Below are 17,311 nucleotides of genomic sequence, written 5' to 3'. Positions count from 1 at the left end.
AAAGCAAACAGCTTCCCGCGGGGGCTCGCGGCTGCCCGGCTCCCCGCGCCGCGCAGGGGCTCAGCCCGGGCAAGCCGCGGCCCCGGCTGCAGGAGCATCTTCTGCTTCCCGCTCGCCCCGACTGAGGCTGCTCTGGGCACGCAGATCTGTCCTCTTCTCTCTTTCTCCCACCCTGAAATGTCCCCGCCAGCTTTTGGGCCCTTTGCGCACAGAGACCCAGCCACAAGGACTCTTCCCTCCTTGTGCCTTTGGGAGCGAGATAATAAATATATCCGCGTGCTCCCCGCGGTGCTGTGTGCCCAGGTGCCCCACGAAGAGACCCTGCCGAAGAGCCAGGCTGAACTACAGAGACCCGAGCCTCCTCTGCATGGCTTTATTTCTGTTTTAATACCACATACAGCTGCTATCGCTGGAAGCTGTAGAGGGATTTATTTAAAAATACAAACAGGATTATGGCAATGTGTTGGATTTCATAAAAACTCTGTGAGGTCACTTAAAGCTTTAGGATCACATGATTTGTATTTATTCCTACTTAGTTAAGATCTTACACTGTAATACAGGAAACTCAGATAACTAGAGCAGAAGAAGATTATTTAAATTGTTGAGAATTTCCGTGGTTTTTTGATCAGGAGAAAGGTTAAATCTAGTTTCACTGATGCCCATCTAAGAAAAATATGAAGTGCTCACCATAGAACTTTCCTCTTCTGATTTCTTTCTGCATTTAGAACAGCTGGCAAGGAATGCAGACCTCCCTCCCACATCTCTTTCTCTTTTTTGTTGTAATACTGCAAGAAAATAGGGAAAAAATGCCTTCTAACATATCAGAAATAAAAGAACATCCTGCCTGATTATCCTGCAGTCTGCAAACCTTCCAGGAACATATCACTTAAGGTCTCTGAAATGTTAACCAAGAACAGGTGAACTTTTGTAACCATAACTATCCCTGAAGTTGTTGTTTTGAAGGGCGAAAGCATGGACACGGAGAGCGGCACAGCTCGGCTCGCGGTCTCCCAGCGCCGCACGTCGGGCGTGCGAGTGCCTCGGGACGTGGAAGGCTTGGCAGTGTGGCAGCTACAGGAATATGCTGCTTGACAGCCTGGTGTATCCAGTTGGAAGTATTTTAAATGTATTGGACATTTTGGAGAGCTGGAGTGCAGAAGGGGGTCAGTGGTTTTGTTGCAGTAGTGCCTGGGGGCTTCTTTCCTGACTTTAGCACAGGTCATGAGCTCCAGTGTGCAAGATGCTCTGCTTTAAATGGTGCTGTGGGTATGGACTGGGAGCTCCTGAACTAATCCTTTCCTTAGCTTATTCATTTTTCACCAAGTACGGCTATATCTCCCCTTAGAAGTAAAGATGTGTCACCTAGCAGCAGCCGCGGAGAGGGAGGGGTGTTGTTTGGGTCACTTGCTGCGTTTGGGGCAGCGTGTGTTTAACTGGAGAATTGTTTGCTGTACTGAGAGCGCAGCAGTTTGTTTCCTTCGAGATTATTTCATGGAAGCCATTAGTCACTGAGAGGTACAAGCTGCTCGTTGCTCTTGCCTCTTCAATGGCAGAGGCAGTGAGACAGCGAAAGGCGGCGTTCGCATGGCAGTCCATGCCTGAGATTAATCTGTGCACGTGCTGCAGATTTTTGCTGTCAACCCATTACGGTCCATGGGATTTCAGCAAGGGCTGTTTTATTGAAGCAGGACTAGAGTTTATCAAAAGCAGACCACCATGCAGATGTCGGGGAGCATGCCAGCTAGCGCTCGGCGTTTCGGCATCAGGAACCCAACATAACAGGAAGTAAAACTGGAGTGGAATAAAATGTAAAGGGGACACTGGAACTAAAAAGGGGAAAAACATTACTCCAACACTTCAGCAAAAGGCACATGGCTCTAAAACAGGTAAAAACCCCAACATAACATGTCCAGTGACCATCATTCAGCAAAGACATATTTTTAAATGTAACTAATGCTGAGTTATTCAGTTCAGCCACTTTTCACTGCAACATATGCCTTGTCTCCCTTAATGCTTATCCTATTCCCATCAGTTTTGCATTTATTTTACCAAATATCTTTTTTTTTTCATAAAAGGAATGACCCTAATCATTTCAGGGTGCTTGCCACCTACTATCAGTGGTTATTTTGGGGATAGCTCAGCAAAGCTTTAAAATGTCTGAACTGCATTAAAATGAATTGTTGGCATTCCAGCCCAAACCTCAGGAGGCAGGAATCTGCCATGAGAGCATGGAGGGAAGCACTGTTATAATAAAGCATACATGTAATGAGGTTTGATGTGCTTGAAATTCAAAGTCTGGCCCACATTATGAAACATTCACTGGTTTAACTAAATCAGTTTCAAATTGATCTAATTAAACTCCTAGAAAGCTTCAATGTAGACATCTTCATGTTGGTTTTAACCTTCCTTAAACCAGTTTCTCTAAGATGCATTAGGGAAAAAAAATGGCCAGGAAATCTTTGGAGAAGGGTGCCACTGGCAGATCTGAGCTAGACTGCCATTTCAGGCTTGTTCTCATGTATCTTGTTCCTTCAGCTTCTTACAAATCTCATATTTGTTATTCTGTAACTCTAGACTCACACTGACTTTGGGCACTATTACTTGGCCCAGAGCTGGAGCACACTGCCCCATGGAGGACAAGGAGCCATCCTAATAGTGTCATGCAGAGTAACTAGCAAGCCAGGAGTGCAAGTGGCATGCTGTGAAACCCATAAGGATTTTGATCCTTTTATAAACATAGGACATGAAATTGCCCTCAAGGCTGAGCATTGAGTGAGCTCCCGCACATGGCTCCTGTTCTGGTGGGTAATCCAGGCTGGGACTCATGACAGTCTCAGTAAGTGAAGAACGGCAGATCCATGAGCAACACGGGACTGCTGAACTCTAAATGCAGACACAATTTTCTTCTGTGCTGCCCTACAAAGGATATTGCTATTTTACTGATCCATCTTGGGAGGTTGTGTCTTCATCCCGAGTGAGCTGTAGCAGTTCATGTTTTAGTCCCAGGAGGCCTTGATGACCTTCTGAGAGGCAGCCCTCACACTGGACGGCATGAAGTGGCAGCCTTCAAATTGCCGCTGAGTTGCAGGGTGTGCCAAGGGATGCAACTGAAAGAATCCCTTCTAGTGGGAAAGAGAGGCTCAGTGTTGAGCCTACTTGATTTTTCTTTGCAGGAGAAGGAGTGATGATGCCAATTCTGAACTCAAGCATGGACTTTGCAGAGGTTAATGTAACCCTGGAGACTGCTGAACAAAACTGTCTGTCAAACAAAACTGGTTTCAGGGCAGGGAGGTGGGATACATAAAAGTACATTATATTCTGTTGACCATTAATTGTATAAATAAAACACCACTAAGAAAGTTTTTATATACCACTCTGTTTTCTTATAAAATACAGAGATTCCTGAAGCTGTGTAGAAATTCCATAGTAAACATGAAATCTGGCAAATTATGTCCAGCCCATGGAACATGGACAGATATTCATATTTCTCTGAGGAATAACAGTATCGTGAGCAGGAGAAGCTGCAGGTCTGGCCATAAATGACAAGGACAAAACAGCAGAAGGGGAAATTCTTGCGACTCCTGTCCTATGTGCCCTTGCTGGGCAAAGGAGCTGTCATTCCCTGGAGGTTCAGGAGTCCTTCCTATCTTTATAAGTCAGCACGAGTGGCACTGTGCGAGGATGAGTGATTTGGATACGATGTTTGTCTTGAAACCCTTCCAGGGAGCAGGAGTGCTTGCAGTTGTTCCTGCATATTTAGCAAAGAGAAATCTGCTTTGTTCATGCTGATGGTCTACAGGACTGCCTGGTGCCCAGCAACTAGAAGGCACCAGTATGTTTTCTGAAAAGCTTCTAGGGCACATCAGAGTGATTCTGACAGCGACTGCCTGCCTGCCTGTGGCTAATGAAAGGTTTTCACATTCCATACCATATGCTTTGAAATACCAGAGGAAATGTCCCAGTGACTCAAATTATAGGTGTTACTTGGGAGTAACTGCTGCATTATTGTTGAACACCTGGAACTGGCAGCAGGCAGGCTGCGTGCTGGAAGGAGAAGGAATTGGAGACGCTTAGCTGCCCCTTGGTACCTCCAACAGCAGGTCGTTAGGAAGCCCTACCCTTGGGCTTTGTTCAGCTGAAACCTGTGCAAGGCAGAAATGGGTATGGAGAGCCTGCAAACGGTCGCTGAGGTGAACCTTGCCCCTTTGCCAACCTCTGGGCTGTCTCTGTCTCTCAAATCATCCTGCCTCCTTGTAAAACAGAAGAGAATTTATGTCAAAAGCGTTCATTCCATGAGGTTAAACCATGGATGAATGTGGATAAGTATCTTAGCAGATATTACTGGATGTTCACAAAGAATAAAGTATATCTGTGTTCCATGGAGCACAGATAGACAGCTGGGGATGCTCTGCAGTCCCCCTGTTATTTATTTTATTTATTTAATGTCTTGACATTAAAACCATTGGAACCAGGTTTGCCAAAGGTATTTCTTTTTATTCTAACTTATCATCTCCTCTCAACCTACAAAAAGCATTTTGGCATGGCAGAGGCAGCTCTTTATCCTACTGCTTTGCCTTTGAAGCTCAGTTCTGCAACATTGCCAGCAAAGAAAAAACAAAGTATGGTACTACGAGGTGGCTGCACACTCATGGTGCAAAGGTGGTATTGAAGGAAAAACTTCCATTTCACAGGAGTAGGAGGAGGACAGTATTGTTGTTGTTTACGTTACCTGACGCAACACAGAAGCTGCACTCAAGGTTAAGGTCTAGGCGTGCTCTGTGCAAACTCATAATGGCAGCCAGTTCCTACACTGATGGATTTAACAGAGCAAACAAGTCTGTAACACAGTCAGGCTTCTGCATTTCTTACTGCAAGGTGAGCTCTGTCATGAGCACACCCTAGCAATGTTGGCTTCGTTAGCTGCATCGCAGTAGAGACTACCTGTAGCTTGTTTTCTGTCCTTGTTAACATGCTTAAAAAATCTCCCTTTTGTCTGTGAAAGCATAGTTTATATATGTCAACTTGCAAAGTGTTTGTAGTTCGGATGTATTTGCTAAAATGTATAAACCTGTAATTGCCCTGTCTACATTGGTTTTACTGTGAGTGAATTAACATTTGGTAAAACAGCGATTGAAATGGGACTTCTGAAGTACCAGCCTGGTACTGAGAAGTATGGGAAAGAGAAAAGCGCTAGTGAGCTGGTGTTCACAACTGCTTGCCCTGGCGAAGGCTTTGAAACACCCCTGTGTGGTGCCAGAATGGCCTGTACCAATATTGATCACTCTTGAGCGTGGGGAAAAATTGACTATTGGGTGAAATCCTAGCAGAGATGCCAGAAGAGGACTGCAGCACAAGAACAACCAGGGCAATGGCTGAAACGTGGAGATTAAAATACGGCAGGCCTTTCATGCGCGAGGCACTTCTTTGTAGCCATTTGAGACGGCACCAGCTTAGCCTTGTCCCTGCAGGAAAGCTGTGCGGATTTATCTAATGCTGAGGGTCGGGTTCCTGGTGCCCCGCTGTTTGGTGGAGCCGTTCAGTGGAGATGCTGGGGCTGCTGGCATGGTCACCTTCCCTTGGCGAGCAGGAGGGATCTCCTCCTAAGTGCCTTATAATGAGCAAGCTCACCTCTAGAGTTTAGAAACTGCTCTTTACGTGATCTAGGTAAATCAACACAATTATATTTTCTAAATAAGGCTAAAAATTCCTCGTGTTCAGTAAATATGACCTTAAACAACTCCTCTGCATTTAGTCTTAGGCAGATTTTGGTGATGTTTTTTTCAGCGCTTGAAGTTCAAATGCTAACAAGGTCAACTGGCACCCTGCACAGGTTGTGCATCCTTTGTGCTCTAAAAGTTGCCACTGAAAATTTCTCTTTTGGAGAGCATAATGAGTCCCTGGAGGTTCATGGCTTTTTTGGTCTTGATGGCCATTTTTGTTTCTCTCTGGCTTGAGTACAGGGTTCCACAGTAATTAATCCAGCAGCGCTGGAGAGTACGTTTATTAAATCAGAGAAACTGCGACTAATGTACCATCACCGACTCATCAGGGAGCGCGTCCCGTAGAGCTCCCCCTCTTCCCCCCCGCACAGTGGGCGTTAGCATCTGAAATGTGGGCGTAAACATGGAAGGACTGTTTTGCCATGTGGCATGTCATAGCTGCATGTTTCGTGCAAAGATAGCATGTGGATAAGTGGGCAGAAATTTAAAGTGCAGGCCTTGGGGTCCTGTGTGTTGCCCTCGTTGTTTAGGGAACGCTTTGTATTAGCAATCAGCAGTAAAGTCCAGCTGGTCCTTAAGTTTATATATGCAGGTTTAAAGGAAAAAGTTACTTTTCTGCAAGCAACAATAATCTTGCCTGGGTTTGTGATACATACAAGTCTTTTCCTATGAGTGTAAAAGTGAGCCCTCAAAAGAAAGGCTAAACTTATCAAAAGAAGGTGCTCAGATTTGCCATCTATGAAAACACGGAGTTAAGATGTACTCCAGCCTCTCAGAGCTAGGTGGGCTCTATGGATATGTTTGCACGTTTTTGGTCACTGAGCTTGGCTTCTGAACTCCTCCTTCCAGCTGCATTTTGTCATCAGGCTCCTGAGAACAGGGAACCCAACTAGTGTTGTCCTCAAACATTTTGCAAACCATCCATTGCCCATATCGCAACCTACCCATCAGGACGTCGATGGTCCCTGCTGCCGGGATTCAGTCTCATCTCCTGACGTGGAGGTCCAGTTCTGTGGCTGCTGAGCCCCACAGAAATGTCCACGCTGCTTTTAGTGGCTGGAGGGCTGACTGCATGAGAAGCGAGCTGCCAGCATCTTGAGATTTGACATGTTTTGTTGCCCTTTTGTGCCATTAAAGTTGTGTTCTGTGGAAACCACTGAGCACCATGCAAAAGAGAAACAGGTCTCTGTGCCATGTTACCAGCGTGCTGGAGAAGACTACATGATGAAGTAGGTTCACAGGCACAGCAATGCTGTGGTGCTCAACAACCCTTCTGGGATAAATACTGCTTTGAATCCGATGTGAATTCAGACTTCCAGCCGAAAATGAAAAACAAGGCCATGGGGAGATACATCTGGGTGACATTTTGGATTACGCTTAAGAACTAGTGGGGGCAGAAAATCTGTTAAGGATCCAGGAGGCTTTAATAGAGTGGATGATGATTTACAGCTGTTTTGCTCAGTGATTTATAGACTGTTCCTTGTCACAGAGGCAGGATACAAATACTGAATTTAATAAAAACATACAATTCTTGCTTCTTTCTCAGAAAGTTGCAGACGGAAAGGACACTCCACAGTAAACAGCAGTCTCTTCCCATCAGCTAACCACCCCCTCAGACAAAGATTTGAGACGAAAGAGCGCAGCCAGCACTGCCTGCGCATATCTCTTCCCATATAATTTCAGTAATACAGCCCTTTCCTTTGACTGTAATGCAGACTCCCTAAATATACGGCCTGTCACCATAATGCTACATTCCTGCTCCCCCTGTCTGTGACACACGCCTCAAAATAACCCACCAAGGACTCTCAAGAGTCCCAAAGAACAGGCCTGGGATTTTTCTGGCGGCAGGAGCTCCAGCTCGTCGAGCCCAGCCCAGCTGGACAGCGTGCGGCAGCCACGGCCGAGCAGACCAAGGTGGGTCCTTCCCACATGGACTCCAAGAGCCTTGAGGAGCTCATGTCTATCCAGGATGGTCCGCAGTGGGGTACTGGTTCAGCTGGCAGTCGCCTCCACAAGCACAAGTTATACATGGGTGAGGAAAATGTACTCCAAAACAGAGAAATGACTTTGCTGAGGTCACCTTAACCTTCCAGCTCCCAGAGCAGCGTTCTACCTGCTGGGCCATGCTGCTTCCTACTAGGTGACAGCACCCCTCCTTTGAAACCTTCCTCCCTCGCCTGGAAACCAGAGCAAAAACCCTAGCGGTGCTGGATGCTCTCTCCGTGCGGGTGCCAGCTCCCCATGCCATCAGTGGGCGCTCGCTCGCTCTCGGCGACCGGCTCAAACCCACGCACGATCTGCTAATGGAAGAACTGCATTTCCACGCCGTGTCCCCTCCTGAGACACCTAAAGTGCTGCTCAAATGAGAATTAGGCTTTGGAACATCCCTGTCTAGTGAGTTGTTTTTTATTAACCCAGTTTTTGGATGGATACGTTTGAGCTCCAAGGTGTTAGGTGACTTTGAAGAAACGCAGGAGAGGGCCAGGAGCAGCCGCTGAGCATCCTGGTGCTGCCGTCCCCGTTGGACACCCGAGCAGCTGGGCCGCTGCCGCGCCGCTGGGGCGATAGCTGTGCGGGAGGTGGCCGAGCGGGCGGGATCGCTTCTCCTTTCCTAAATATCGCTGCTGCTGCTAAGTATTTCTGACGTAGTATGCTAATCTTTCCGGCTGTATTGTGATTCTTTGATTTCTCCTCCTGTCCTCCCTAATTGTTTTTCACAAGTAGAAATAGCTTGAGGCAAAACTGGAAAGGAAACCGCATCACACTGAATAAATCCATCTTCGCAGTTCTTTGTTTTTTGTACACGCCTTTATAGCAATTAGGTTCAAAGAAAGTATCTCCTTACTCCACCTGAACTGTTTAGCATTTTTTATTAACAAAGTCCTCTTTTAGGCTGTAGCCCATTGAGGTTCATTAATCAACAATTGCCATGAAGTGAAAAATTCTCAAACTTCCAAAAATCTTTTTCTTGGAGTCAGTTAATGCTAACAATGAAGTTTTCCTTGGCTAACTGGCGTAGGCTTTGATGTGCCTGGGTGAGAAACTGAAAGCCACAAAGGTGTTATAAACTGGGCACCGATCACAGAGTTAGACAGGCTGGTATGTGCTTTTAACCAATAAATATATATGATATAGCAAGAACTTTGCATTTGTTGTGTGAGAGAGAACTTCTGGCATTTCAATGATTTTCCTACCAATTTTTCATTAGTTTAAACTTTCTCTTTTTTTAAAAGCGCGGCAAGTTCCTCCTGATGTCCTGAAAACGCTCACCAAAACCCCATTCCTAGAGTAACATCAGCTTACGTTATTTCTGGCAGCAGCGATAACACAGCTCCTCTTGGTGTCGGGAGCCGGCTGTAAGGGAGGTGCCAGCCCGTGCGGCCGTGGAGGCAGGCGAGCGCGCCGGCGGCCTCGCCGGCCCCGCGGGGCTCGTGTGCCGCCGGCCTCGCCGGCCCCGCGGGGCTTGCGCTCGAGTGGCCTCGCCGGCCCCGCGGGGCTCGCGCTCGAGTGGCCTCGCCGGCCCCGCGGGGCTCGCGCTCGAGTGGCCTCGCCGGCCCCGCGGGGCTCGCGCTCGAGTGGCCTCGCCGGCCCCGCGGGGCTCGCGTGCCGCTGGCCTCGCCGGCCCCACGGGGCTCGCGCTCGAGTGGCCTCGCCGGCCCCGCGGGGCTCGTGTGCCGCCGGCCTCGCCGGCCCCGCGGGGCTCGCGCTCGAGTGGCCTCGCTGGCCCCACGGGGCTCACGTGCTGCCGGCCTCGCCGGCCCCGCGGGGCTCACGTGCCGCCGGCCTCGCCGGCCCCGCGGGGCTCGCGCTCGAGTGGCCTCGCCGGCCCCACGGGGCTCGTGTGCCGCCGGCCTCGCCGGCCCTGCGGGGCTCGCGCTCGAGTGGCCTCGCCGGCCCCACGGGGCTCGCGCTCGAGTGGCCTCGCCGGCCCCGCGGGGCTCACGTGCCGCCGGCCTCGCCGGCCCCGCGGGGCTCGCGCTCGAGTGGCCTCGCCGGCCCCACGGGGCTCGCGCTCGAGTGGCCTCGCCGGCCCCGCGGGGCTCACGTGCCGCCGGCCTCGCCGGCCCCGCGGGGCTCGCGCTCGAGTGGCCTCGCCGGCCCCGCGGGGCTCGTGTGCCGCCGGCCTCACCGGCCCCGCGGGGCTCGCGCTTGAGTGGCCTCGCCGGCCCCACGGGGCTCACGTGCTGCCGGCCTCGCCGGCCCCGCGGGGCTCGCGCTCGAGTGGCCTCGCCGGCCCCGCGGGGCTCGCGTGCCGCTGGCCTCGCCGGCCCCACGGGGCTCGCGCTCGAGTGGCCTCGCCGGCCCCGCGGGGCTCGTGTGCCGCCGGCCTCGCCGGCCCCGCGGGGCTCGCGCTCGAGTGGCCTCGCTGGCCCCACGGGGCTCACGTGCTGCCGGCCTCGCCGGCCCCGCGGGGCTCACGTGCCGCCGGCCTCGCCGGCCCCGCGGGGCTCGCGCTCGAGTGGCCTCGCCGGCCCCGCGGGGCTCGTGTGCCGCCGGCCTCGCCGGCCCTGCGGGGCTCGCGCTCGAGTGGCCTCGCCGGCCCCACGGGGCTCGCGCTCGAGTGGCCTCGCCGGCCCCGCGGGGCTCACGTGCCGCCGGCCTCGCCGGCCCCGCGGGGCTCGCGCTCGAGTGGCCTCGCCGGCCCCGCGGGGCTCGTGTGCCGCCGGCCTCACCGGCCCCGCGGGGCTCGCGCTTGAGTGGCCTCGCCGGCCCCACGGGGCTCACGTGCCGCCGGCCTCGCTGGCCCCGCGGGGCTCGCGCTCGAGTGGCCTCGCCGGCCCCGCGGGGCTCACGTGCCGCCAGCCTCGCCGGCCCCACGGGGCTCGCGCTCGAGTGGCCTCGCCGGCCCCACGGGGCTCGCGCGCCGGCTTCCGCAGCGCTCCGTTGCTTAGACTAGGTCGCGTCTCGTGGGAACACCGGCAGCGAGACAGCCTGGGGGTTGCTTTTGAGCGTGGAGAGCGCGTGGAGCCCCCGGAGCTGCGCGGGGCTCCCCTGGTGCCGTGGCCAGTACGGTGAGCAGGACTGCCCCGGCCGTCCCCGCGCCCAGCGAGCGAGAGCAGATCGCCCCTGCGAGCGGCCGAGCGCTGGCGCGGCGGCTGAGGCAGGCCGGCTCCGTGCCGCGACGGTCGGGAGGAGGCAGAGCGTTGCCCGAAGCCGAGACCGCAGCCGTGCGGACGCTGCCCCTCCGCTGCCTCCCCAGCACAGGCTCCAGCCGCCCGCCGCCCTCGGCCCGAGAGGAGGAGGAGGTTGGTCATTCGCCGACGTATTCCTCGGCTTTGCCCTGACTGCTGGAGTTGTTGCTGCTTGGATCATCTTTCCACGGCAGTATTGGTGCTTCTTAACCTGCTATAAAAAGTGAGCAGAAATGAGAGACCCTGCTCTGCCCTGTATAAATAAGATGTGATGTTTACCCTTGACAGTCGTTACCAGGGCACGTCTTCCTTTAGTGAGTTTGCAGCGGAGAAAATCATCCATCTATGTTTCTGTTTTTGTGCGCGTCTATTTTTGTTGCTTACATTTCAAATTACTATATTTTTCTAACAGTTAAAGACTGCGTTTTGCACGCGTAGCACATTCTGTAAAACCCTCGGAAAAAATTGGCAGTGTGAATTTGCTCTCGGGGGGGGGGGGGGTTGGAAGGATTTTAAAGTCTCATGAAGGAAAGACCGTGCCAGCTTTCGGAATACAATCCTGGAATAAGTAGTGGTGATCAAATAGCTCGTGTGCAAGTTTTATACACGCGCACACACACACACGTAGGGAGCACCGGCCATCGGAGCAAAGGACGGCTCAGGAAAAGAGCTTGCTGCTTCTCTCCCATCAGCTCATGTGCAAGCAGGCTGAAGGCTCCGCTCGGGTCGCGGGGGCCCGAGGCTCGTGGGGTGACGCAAACCGGGCTGCGCGCTGCAGCCGGGCGCTGCAGGGCGCCCTCCAGCCCCGGCCCCCGCGGCCCGGCCGCCTCTGCCGCGGGGGCCGCCGCGGGGCGCTGGGGAGAATCCGGCCGTGGGATCCGTGGGAATCCGGCCGAACCGGTGTCTGCCTTGGCGGAAACCGGGCGAACCGTAAGGCGCCCCTTCCTTGTGCTCTGCTGTCCTGCGGAAGGGCCGGTTTGGGGAAGAGCGGGTCGAAACGGGCGGGAGCAGCGCCAAGCAGCATCCCGTCGCTTGAAGCCTTACTGCTGAGATATAAATAGAAGCTGGTCGGTGATTTGTACAAATTTATTAATTTCTAGAACTAATTCAGTAATATTTAAAATAAATCTAATAAAAAATAGATGGGAATTTTCCCATAATTGGCAGCATAGCTCCAATAGCATTGTCCTTATTTTTATATCATTTTAATGAGGCTGTTTTTCTACCCTGTTTCCACTCTGTTTGGTTTGCTTTGCCTGAAGACGGTAAACAGCTCTGCACAGGAAGGTGACCGATTTCCACTGTTAATAATTTGGGGCCTGAATATGTGAGAAGTGCTGTTTACAAGGAAAGAAATAGATAAATATAAAAATCAGAAGCTCTGTTTGGCTTTGCAAACAAAAGTAGCCCAAAAATAAACAGGCCTACCGAGCAGAGAAGCAAAGCTGGGGGAAGTAGATGCCAACTGAAAAGGCAGATGTAAAGAGCATTTCCTATTTGGTTTAGCAACTGCAGACTTTTGTCTCCAGTCTTCATGCATTTCCTCCAGTGATTCATCATAAATGTGCATTTATAAATAAACTCCACCTTGGCCTGGCACATTCATCGCAGGCTGGTTACTTAAAAAACAAAAAAAGAAAAAGTCAGTCAGATTCCCCATTTTTGAATGATACCTGTGAGGCAATATATTTTCATCAAACTGTTTCCAAACTGTTTATTTTATTTATGTTGATGGGTTGTGACTCTGAGAGATGGGGCCTGTGGTTTTCTCATTTTATCAGAGTAACAATTCATTAAAGAGCTTTTTTAAGCCAGCCCAGCGTTGCACGGTCCGTGCTGCACGTGTCCAGGGACACGGCTTGGGAGCAGCTCCCAGCGCTTTGGTGAAACAGCGGGCGGCCGATACTGTAAAACTGCGTGTCTTTGGGGGCAGGAGAAAGGCGTAATTGAGCAGACCGGCTCTTTAGGGACAGCCCGTGCTTCTTCCCCAGGGGCTTGGGGGACGAGGCAGGGTGGGAGAGGCCGAGCAAGACCAAAGTGTTTATTTCTATGCATTTTTACGCTTGCTCCAAACAGCAGCCTAGGGACATTCCCATAGCGGCATCCAAGAGAGACCCCGGCGCGAGGCAGCGAAGCCAAGTTAGATCCTTTGAACTGTAGCTTGAACCCGGCCTCGCAGCCGTGCCCTTATGGAAAGCGGCCACCAAATAACCCAGAGAAGTTAAACTGCATCCATGCTCTGTTTCTTTGGCTCATCAGCACCCTAGAAAGGCAGTGTGGTGACGTTTAGGCTGTGTCCGTGAGGGTCAGGGTGAGGACCCCCACCTAGCCTAGCCCAGCCCAGCCAACCATCGTCGCGGCAGACCCCTGCGCCTTGGCTCCCGCAGCCATCCCCACGGAGCTCAAGCCCCGCGGTCCGGCCCATCTCCATGGCCCCATGCCGGGAGCAGCCCAGCTAGCCGGCCTTAGCCCAAGAGGGCCACCAGCATGCCCACAATTTTCTTTTCATGACCTTCTCCTATTTTGTTTGTTTTCTCTCTTGCTCCTCAGCAGAGGCAAGCCCACAGCATGGACAAGTTTTGCAGGCCGAGTCCTAGGGAGATCGACTTTGCCAATAGCAAATGTAGCTGAAGAGTCTTTGAGGAGAGCTGCAAGGTTCAATACAGCTAGAAGACAAACATCTCAGGTGGCTTAGGCTGAGGTAAACCAATCTCATGGTCAGCACTTCCTATGGACAGACACCCTTATGCTCCGTTTTCCTGTGACTGGAATTGGATGTGCCATTCTTTGAGTGCAGGTGCTACACTGAATGGTTGCACATCGAGGGATAACATGTCTCCAGCGGTGTGCGTGCCCGTGGGAATACAGTGATCCCTGTAACTCTTCTAATGGTAACACCAACATGGGCATCGCTCATGCAAAACTGCAGCGTTTCCACCAGAATGAAGGTGGAGGAGCAGTTAAATACATTTACATGTTTTTTTAAGAACAGAGGTAGTCAAGAGGACTCTTCTTACCTTTTATTATAGGTCTAACCCAAGCGTGTGCAGGGCGCTCGTGAACTCTTAGTGACTCCTGGGGCAAGATCTGCAAAAGGAGGGGGCTGCTTTCTCCGCAGAGAGTGGGAAGGTGCAACACAGAGAAAAAAAAAGGCAAAGCAGCCTCAGACACTGCACGGCACATGAGTCTCTAATAAGAAATGTTTGGCCTCTTCTCAGGAATAACATGGCCGTGCTTGTACCTCCAAAAGAAGCCCTGAATGATATTAATACATTCATTAGAACAAGTTCAAAGAAAATCATCTTAATTAGCTTGCCTGGCTGAAACTGAGGTTCATTAATCTAAAGTAGATTAACCTGATGGTAATGCCATTAAAGCTGGCTGGGATATTAATGAAATATATGCAGTTGCAGAGAGCCCAAATGTCCTCCTGCCAGTCGTGTACTGATAAAACTGCCAGGGTTTTCTGCAGTACAGGCTGTTTTAAGGAAGACCCACCGATTTTACTGCTGCCGCTGTAATTCTGCATGCCAAAATCTGTGCTCAGTCAAGAGATTGCTCTTGGGATTTTTGAAAGGGGGAGAGCATCCCACAGAGAAACTCCGAGAGCAGCTCGCTTCAGCCTTTTGTGTGCAAAGCCTGCTGGAGCGGAGCGTGCACGTGCATGTTTGGAGCAGGTACGGATTTGCCCATGCAGGGAGCGTGCAGGCATTTTACAAGGCAGACTGCGGCGCAGGACTTCGAAAATTTGACCTGCTTTTCAGATATCTGTTGGCGTGCGGCACGCAGTAAAGGTCTAAAAGCTTCCAGAAACCCGGTGAAGACCCAGAGGGCTTAAAATGGCCTTCTCCCCAGGCTCCAATATTCTTAATCGCAACTCTTTCTAGTCTTTGACACATCATTAAAGTGACAGTTCAAGAACAGCACGGAGATCAAAGGCCTGCAGAGCTTCTATCAAGTTGCAGCCCTTTCGGCAGCTCTTTTGGCAGGCCAGCTCTGAACTGCCGGCCTCGGCCGGGACACCGCGCATCTCCTGCTGACGGCCACCAGCAGCAGCCGCCAGCGCTCCCCACCGCCCTTGGCTGCTCCTCAGGCCTCTCCGCTGTGTCGCCCCGTCTGCCCGGGCTGGGTCTCAGCCTGGCCACTTGCTGTGGATTATTCACAAATCTGGGTGCATCTGCACTGCCGAAACAACTTCAGGTCTGAGCATGGCCATATACAAAGATACAGCAATCCAAAATGCAGGTGGAGAGGATTTGCAAATCGGTGCTGGTTCAGAGTGCAGAGAGAAGCCACGGGATGGAGGGGGAGCTGGGCAAGGGGGGATCTGCCTGCCCTCCGCCGCTCCCCGGGGACGTGCGGGGCTGCTGCAGAGGAATCTGTTAAGGTGCTGGCGAGATTGCCCGGTTTTCCACGTGTGCCTCAGTGTGCCTACACGAGAGTGGCCGAAGGGCCAGACGCTCTCGTGCTGTGACGGGTCCGCTGGCCAGCCTGGAGCGGGGCGTCTGCCTCCCGTGCTGGTGGTGCTGAGCAAAGCAAGCCCTAATTTGCTACTCGCACCTCCTGCCTACTGCAGTGCTTCACTGATACGTATTTGTAGAAAGCTTTGTGATTCTGGAGCGAAAGGAAATAGGAGATCGTGTTCTTGGGACAGGACCTAAGGATCCTTCCTTCCTCGCTCCCCTGCAGGCAAATCAGATATGGATTTCGGTAGGAGATTCGGCCCAAACGGGCGCTGGAGACTGAGCTTTTGCACCTCCGTACGCGGCCTTTCCCTAACGCGGAGTATTCTGTGACTAAGTGTCTTTCTCTTGTGCTGTAAAATGCTGGGTTCGCGCATGGTGTATTTACAAGGTAGCACGGTGTGATGCATCATAAAGACACTTTTGAAGAATTTCTGTTATTAAAAACTGCCCATGGAAAGAATTAGGTCAAGTGTTTACAAGTCAAAGCTTTGGGGATAATTAGGTGGAAGGCAGCAACTTTAGAAAAGAGGGTTATTTTCCAGCCCTCCAAGAAGCATGTAGTAATGCATATGTTAGCAGTAACATCTCATCAGTGAGTTTCCCACCTACTTACTGCAGGATCTGTTACAGTCGTCGCTTGGGGGACGGGGGCAGAAAGTGGGGCTTAGAGCAGCCTCCAAAATGCATAAACCCGCAAGCAACCCTGTTGATGTCAGGGCTTTGCATAAACAGCCGTCAAAGTCCTCTTAAGGGGGCTTCTTGTAAACGCGGGTTTGAGCTTGCCACTGGTGTGCCGCGAGGGTGAACACTATACTACCTTTGAGGGAGGAAAGTTGTTTTCTTTTTTTTAAAAAAAGGCCACTTGTTCCTCGTGGCGCGGCGTGTGCGCGGAGAGGAGGGACAGGACAGGGTGCCGGCTGTTTGGGCACTTCAAGCAGCGCGACCTCCTTGAACCCCACCGTGCACAATGATGCTTTCCATGGAAAGGCTGGCTGTATTACCTTTGGCAAGGGCTGAGGGAATATTTTTGGAAGCTTTAAAATCCTCTGTGGGACATGCTTCATTTTTGTTCATATACAGTATCTTTATATTTATGCAATAAAAAAGGTTTCTGTTTTGCTGCAATGGGCCGCCTGACCCTTCCCCTCCTGCTATTCTCCCGCAGCGCCCGGTGTGCCAGCAACCAGGTCCCGGCTGCCGCCGCCGAACGGCCCGACCCTCCAGACTGCCGAGCTCCCGGGGGACGAGCGAAAGCTCAGGCCTAGAAAATCAGCCCCCGCCGTATCGTACTGGTTACGATTCAGTTGCCTCCTCCCCGAAAAGCGCACTTGAAGCGGTAAGAACGAAACCTGCTCAGACTGAGACCTCGAAAGGCTGCGTTCCCGTTCGCGTGCCTGGAGCTGGTAACGGGTGTGAGCGGCCTGAGCCGCCCTTCGCAAAGGGAAGCATCCGAACCGGCACGGGCACGAAGCGGAGCACGTAGGGAGGGGGTGCCGCGGGGCTCTGCTCGCTCCGCTCCCCTCCGGGGATTGCTTAACAAGTGTTCCAGTGACAGCAGCTTGAAACGGGACTGCTGGCGGCTGGCTTAGAATTAGCTGTTCTTTGCATTTTCAGCATACTTTGCAGTGCTTTCCGATGCGTTCTTGTCCCCGTATTGCAGATGCCAGAAGCGGGACAGAAGAGCAGCAAAGGCTGAGTCACCGCTGAGGCTAGACAGAGACCTCGGTTGCTGGCCCCCAGGCCGGCGGCGTACGTGCACACGCACGTTCGAGCCGTCCCGGCTGGCGGGAACGGGCCGCCGGCTCCGCGGGAGGCCCGGCAGCGGGCTGGGAGCGGCCGGCCTCGCCGCCGGGACGCAGCGCGCCTCGCTCCGCTGCGCCCGCTCTGCCTGGGCTCAGGGGGAACTTGGCCGTGCGCTGGCAGTTTGCAGCCTGGGTGATGGGCGAGTCCGGTCTTGACTGTGGCTCGTAGCCGGGCGAGCGGAGGAGACTGG

At 52.5% G+C, this 17,311-nt stretch overlaps 1 long non-coding RNA gene across 2 annotated transcripts in view; it reads left to right on the top strand.

Moving 5' to 3' along the window:
* Nucleotides 1–17,311, top strand: part of LOC134144752 (uncharacterized) — a 181,891-nt gene that overhangs the window by 115,585 nt on the left and 48,995 nt on the right. For both annotated transcript variants that reach the window (XR_009959481.1, XR_009959480.1), the window contains exon 5: nucleotides 16,484–16,654. This is a non-coding gene — a long non-coding RNA (uncharacterized LOC134144752). The remainder of the gene's footprint in view (nucleotides 1–16,483; nucleotides 16,655–17,311) is intronic.

Source organism: Rhea pennata, chromosome 10 (assembly GCF_028389875.1).
Source record: "Rhea pennata isolate bPtePen1 chromosome 10, bPtePen1.pri, whole genome shotgun sequence".
Taxonomy (NCBI): Eukaryota; Metazoa; Chordata; class Aves; order Rheiformes; family Rheidae; genus Rhea; species Rhea pennata.
This window is presented reverse-complemented; position numbering and strand designations above follow the sequence as displayed.